At 41.4% G+C, this 6180-nt stretch overlaps 1 long non-coding RNA gene across 1 annotated transcript; it reads left to right on the forward strand.

Moving 5' to 3' along the window:
- Positions 1-1981: 1981 nt before the first annotated feature.
- LOC123964105 lies at positions 1982-5627 on the forward strand. The gene is made up of 4 exons (XR_006823336.1): positions 1982-2117; positions 2681-2835; positions 3585-4141; positions 4724-5627. It is a non-coding gene; the product is annotated as an uncharacterized LOC123964105 (long non-coding RNA).
- The last annotated feature ends 553 nt before the right edge of the window (positions 5628-6180 follow it).

Below are 6180 nucleotides of genomic sequence, written 5' to 3' on the forward strand. Positions count from 1 at the left end.
CACCATCAGGGCCTGCAGCCTTGTTGGAGTGGAGTGTCCCCAGCTTTCTTCTCACCTGGTCAGCAGTGAGGCACACAGAGGTCACAGGTGAGGGATGGGGAGAGGAGGAGTCGTCAGGCTGGAGAGAGCTGTGAGCAAGAGGGGGGGGGTTTGGGGTCTCACAGAAGGGTGGGGGAGCTGTATGCATCCTTAACATTAGCATACAGCAGGTCCAGGTTCCTCTCCTCTCTAGAATGGCAGCTCACATACTGGGTGAAGTTGGTTAGTGTGGTGGTCATGGTGACGTGGTTGAAGTCACCCAAGATCAATATGAGGGCATTCGGGTGTTGAGTCTGGAGTTCAGCAATGGCTGTGTGGGTGACGTCACACTTTGACGTCGGGTTGGCAGAGGGCGGAATGTAAACAGCTACAGCGATGGCATGTGAAATTTCCCGTGGCAGATAATATGGCTGGAGTCCCACAGCAAGCAGTTCAGTGTCCGGGCTACAGTTACGCTGTTTAACCGTAATGTGAGCGGGATTACACCATCTGTTGTTAACTAGAACGGCAAGCCCCGCCTTTACGATTACTGCTCACGGTGCAATCTGTGTTGGCCCGAACGGTCTGAAAGCCATCGATGGAGACACTGTGGTCAACAATATCCGAGTCTGTCTGTCTGTGGGCCTGGGCGACCCGCTCGGCTTCAGTGTGATCAGCTGGTCCCGGGTGTAAACAAAGCGGCCATTAAGTTGCTGTGCAACGGTGCCGTTGCTTACCAAAACTCTCTCAACTTCCATGACTAGAGAGAGTCTAGTTTAAATCGTGGACTCTGCTCCTCCTCCTCCAGTATGCTCCAGTCTTAGATCCAGTCCAGTAAGAAGACTATTCTGAGGGTGAAGCTACTGCTGAAATCTGACTGGGCAGCAACAGTGAGATGAGAAACCATGGATTAAAGACCCCTAGCTGGTGCACAGAAGAAATGTGCTCCGATCCAGGAAAAGTCTGATAAAGAGACATATGGGCTCTCCTTCCAGATGCCCAGAGATAGAAATCTTAGGCAAAAAAGGAATATTGACATTTAGGACATTTTTGACGTGACGTGTCTGACTGAAACCTTTGACAGCTCCACAGACATAGTTAGAGCAATTTGGACATGTTGTCAAAGAGAGAGATGAACACAGCAATGAGCAAATCAGCTCAAGCATGACTTTCACAAAATTAGCATTACAATAAGATAAGATCAGTGTTTCTCCTAGGATTTTTTTCTAGGGGGGTCGACCCCCCCGAAACTACCAGTGTCGTCATCGACGCAACACACAAATTTTTGCCTGTTAACGTTCGTCACCTTCTCCCTTCCTCTTTGACATTTTTATTGCTAAAGTTTTCCACCTCCTGATGGAGCCACAGTTATGCTACATTCACATGTTGTGCGATGAAACCATGGATAGGGCCCTATGAAATACATGAATGTTTTTGCCAGATTCCGTATAATTTTTTGCCAGATTTTGTTTTCAGTTAAAATTTTTCTGAATTCTGTGTTTTACAATTTACGCACCTTTTTGTCATCAGAAAGTGTCTAATCCTGTGGTGGTGAATAACATTTCAACAATTCAATAAGAAAATATTACAAATTGTATCACGAAAATACTATATATTCAAATGCATGTGCAAGTATTTGTGGGGACAGTTCACAATAAATGTCGACTACTGCAACAGTAGGATGTTCAAACAGGTTATTATAATACTATTTAATTGGGGATAATCGGACTCCTATCCTATCGAAACTTACAACGAGCTGATCTGGCGTCTTGCATCTGCCAATATGGTTTCACTTCAAGTTAGCTCCGATATAACCCAGGTCACAAAGGGTTAACAACACGGAAGTGTCTTAGCCAATGAGAGCGCAGGTTTACAGCAACATAGCAGGCTAGACTGCATGTGCCAGTCAGACGCTGTGGGGAGAGGACCTGTTTCTGAACGGTAAAAACGTAGCTCAGATAAAACAGTAAAATCACAATAATAAGTTGTCAAATAAGAGTGATAACAGTCTGTACTTTGTTTCAAGACTGTAGATGTGTGCGTGTGTGAGGCCCTGTTAACTGAAACCTGCCGAATGAGAGAGAGAAATCCCCGATTTGGTGAGTCGCGGTAAAAAAATAAATAATTAAATGCTGCGTCACAAGGTGCTAGGCTAAGCTAGTGAGTTCAAGTGCATGGGCCTACAGCTAACAAAATTAGCACTGAGTGATGAACAGTGCAATTAGCCTACTGTTGTAGACTTCAACTAAAGTTAATCTGTTGACAACTGTTGACAACTGAATTGAGGGAATATAAAAATGCCAGTGTTTAAATGCTCAATGTTTTTCTGGCTGGTAAAGCTACGTTTTAATACTGAAGCTACATAAGTTACATGTTTTGTCAGACATTTCATTGTTCAGGGTGAATCTGTTGCATTTGCACTGCGTATCTTTGTTTTCTGCAACATTATTCTTTATATTTAAGAATGTTTAAGCAGTGTTAGGTTAAAACAGAAACTTGGATCTATTTTATCCGGTAATTCTTTTGATATAAGGTATTTGAAGGGGAAAAAAAGTTAATTGTGCTATTTGTATTATATTTATATATTTTGGTTAAAGGAATGAATACTTGAGAAATGCATTTAAGAAGGCTATTGACTAAAGAACTTTTCTGGCCATGTCAGTGACTGCAGGCCAGGTTTTTTTTTTTCCTTTGAGCTGAGTTAAAGTTGATGGCAAGCCAACCCAGATGAGACCTTGAGATCCCTGGATTGAAGTTCCCTGAAGTGAGGAACTCTGAGCTAAGGACTGCTGAGCTTACCCCTCTCCTGCCACGGCGGTAAGATAACCAGCATAAACTGCACAAAACCAGCACCACTTTTGTACTCAACTTCCAGCACCACTTGCGCAACCCCACATTTTCAGACTCTGACTCTATTTTTTTATTTTGGACTTTGAATGGACAATTACCTTCCGCATCCCTTTGGAAGCGCATCCCTGGTGTCGGCAGAACTGAGAATTCATTTAGTTTATATGGTGTACTATGATGTCCTGGTGGTTGTGGCTTTGGCTATCGCTCATACAGTGAAAAGCGAACGATTATCAAGTTGTTGAGAGATGTGAAGTGACAATATTGAAACAGGTATTGTTTAATAAGGTCCTTCACCGGAAGTGAATGTTGAGGATTTAGATTTTGAGTTATTGAAAATGGGGTGCACCCAGTAAGAAAATAAGAAATAGTTGAAAATAGATAAGTGATTTTAGCCCAGTCGAAAAGTAGAGGTAATTATAAGAGCTCAGTGGTTTCAACCTTACAGAAAGGTGCCAAAGGAAATAATTCTCTGAGAGAGAGAAACTGAGGTGTTTCGCTAAAGTGAACTATATATTAAACCTATGGTTATATATATATTTTTTTGGTTATTGTTTAAAGAAATTCAAGGTACCAGCTCATAACTCACTGTCTTGTGTGGTCACTGAATACTGCAAGCAACATTCTGCTCCTTGCCGAGTCTAGAAAATTCTGATTCTGGTCCAGTTTATCTGTAATATTTTATAATAAATAATTTACTGTCTGTAATCCTTTATTAGGGTTAGGAGCCGTGTGTTACAACAGCGTGTGTGTCTGTGTGGAGAAGCCGCTAAGCCCCGTCCACGCTGAAACACTGACAGAGAGGACAGAAGCAGATCCAGTAAACACCAGAAAAACGTTGCACTGCAGATATTCCTTTATTAATTACAATTGTTACATCATCATATACTTCAGTCCAGCCATACAAGAAGGAAAGTAGTCTGAAGTACAACAAAGGACAATGCAAAGTACTGAAATTCTATCACTGGACTAGGTGCGAGATGCAGGCAAGGCACAACGAATCATGCTCACATGCATGACCAGCAAGAACAGACCAAATCAAGTAGGACTCTTTAGTCTGCATGACCATCACTTTATGACTACAGTGGTTTGAAATGAGATGCAATGACACCCTATAAAGTTCTGAGCTGGATTAGTCCAGAAATTGCTGTTGGATTAAGGAAGAGCTGTTTTACACGTCATGTCACATCATAGAAGACGGACAGCACGAAAGAGCGTGCTCAACATACAGAAGATCAACACGAAGGCAGATGACAAAGGAAGAAGATAACTGTGGGTAAGTAAAGTGATTTGGAGATATTACCACTGCAAACAAGCTTTTTCATCGATTCCAAAACCAATCACCATAAAGAGGTGATGATGGTGATTTTGGTACTTCTCTGTTGTTCTTTTTTTATTAATAAATTCTTCAAAGACAAAGGTTTGTTGTTACTCAATTATTTGCTCAATCCCTCATCAACAATATACAATTTCCACGACACCCCCCTCTGGCAAATTCTAGATGGAAAGTTGAAAAGCTCATCTGACTTGCCTTCACTTATTGTGGTTACAGTATATTGGCTTCACAGGCAGTAGCCAGTGATTGTCAGAATTTTCTTTACTACTCAGGCAACGTACAAGCTGCCTCTTGGTAGAGTTGGGGCTGTACTGTACTGGTGTGAGGGAGCCTGCAGACACTATACAGGGCTGAAAAATCTGTCCTAAAGAGATTAACTCCCTCTGGGTCACTTGCTATTGTGAAATAAATGTCACACTGTTTGTAGGAAACACGCACAGTGACACATTTAATGCCAGTTTAACCAGTTCCTAATGCTTGTTTTTCAATAACTTGCTGCTGACTGGGTATTTGTTTCCTCAGTTTCCCTCAGGTCTCTGACATTGAAGATCAGAGCATGCAGGTACAAGAGTGAGAGCTGATGGAACTATATTTCAGTAAATATGTAAGTGAAATGCTATGTAATGTGGTGTTCTCTTGTATCACATCCACTTCCAAGTATAAGAATAAAACCCACAAAAGCCACTTTCTCTCGTGAGGATTATTGCAGAATTTCACAACCAGCAAACGTTACTAATTAGATGATAATTAAAATTTTTGATGGTTAATTTCCTGCCGATCAACTTGTCAACTAATCGTTGCAGCTTTTAATGGTGTCAATTTTAAAAAAGTGTTTTAAGCTAATATTTCACATTCAAAACAACAGCATAGTAACTAGGATGAACTGACAGAAGAACGAAGGATCTGGTGTATGTAGTGAGAACAGGTGAGCAGCGGGCTGTCTCACAAAAGCAGAATTTAGAAATCCAGGATAACAGAAAAGGCTAGGTTTGACCTAGTGTGGTCAGTGCATCATGGGTTTATCCGTTTCACAAAGGCCAAACCAGGCTCAGGAGGAACGACTGTCAAGCCAGGGGTAAGTAATTCTGATAAACGGGCATCAACAGTTTTCTTCAAGAGACCACACAGGCGATCACAGACTTATTCATGTTGAAATGGAAAAGACGTGTGCAGCTTTACACATAGTAACTAACAGCGAATGAAGAAGATATGCTACATTTTGTTGGCGCTGAACTCGTCACAGATGTGTAGATGGGCATGGCAGTCAGGTGAAAGGGAAATGAAGATGGATGGAAAATAGAACTGAATCTGCCTAGGGCGCAGGGAATGTAGCTGGGGGGGATAGACAGAGAAACAGACTGAAAATTATTAGTTATACAGAAAGACATGCAAAAAAACTAACCGGGGCGTAGTGTTACTGGCATCATGTTTTAAACCTGTCACCTGAGGGACACAACAAGAGTACAGCACTTTGTCATGTCTATAGTGCAGATCAGTTCAAATTGCCTAGAAGTCATAGAAGTTCAAACAGATAACTTAAGGGGAAGGACCACAGATGTAATTTGAAACTTGCTGAGATTATATAAGTAAAAGTGTTCATTTTTAATAAAGCTGAACTGAAGTCAAGTGAGCAAACAATCAAGCAGATATTTTCTAATTATGGCAATAATCCGCCCGGTTACAGTTTAACATTAAAAAGAAGAAGAGGATCATCTTGGTGATAGTGCTGCAGGCTCGCTGCGACACTCGACTCTGTAGCCCCTCTAAAAAAAAATAATAATAATAAAACAAAGACTCCATGCTCCAACACTGAAACTCGCAAATTAAAGCAAATATCGCGGAAACTTGAGAGGAATTGGCGTTCCACCAAACTGGAAAATTCTCGTTTAATTTGGCAAGATAGTCTTAAAACTTATAGGAAGGCCCTCCGTAATGCCAGAGCAGCGTACTACTCGTCATTAATAGAGGAAAATAGGAAC

This window comes from Micropterus dolomieu, unplaced genomic scaffold (genome assembly GCF_021292245.1).
Source record: "Micropterus dolomieu isolate WLL.071019.BEF.003 ecotype Adirondacks unplaced genomic scaffold, ASM2129224v1 contig_553, whole genome shotgun sequence".
NCBI classification, from domain to species: domain Eukaryota; kingdom Metazoa; phylum Chordata; class Actinopteri; order Centrarchiformes; family Centrarchidae; genus Micropterus; species Micropterus dolomieu.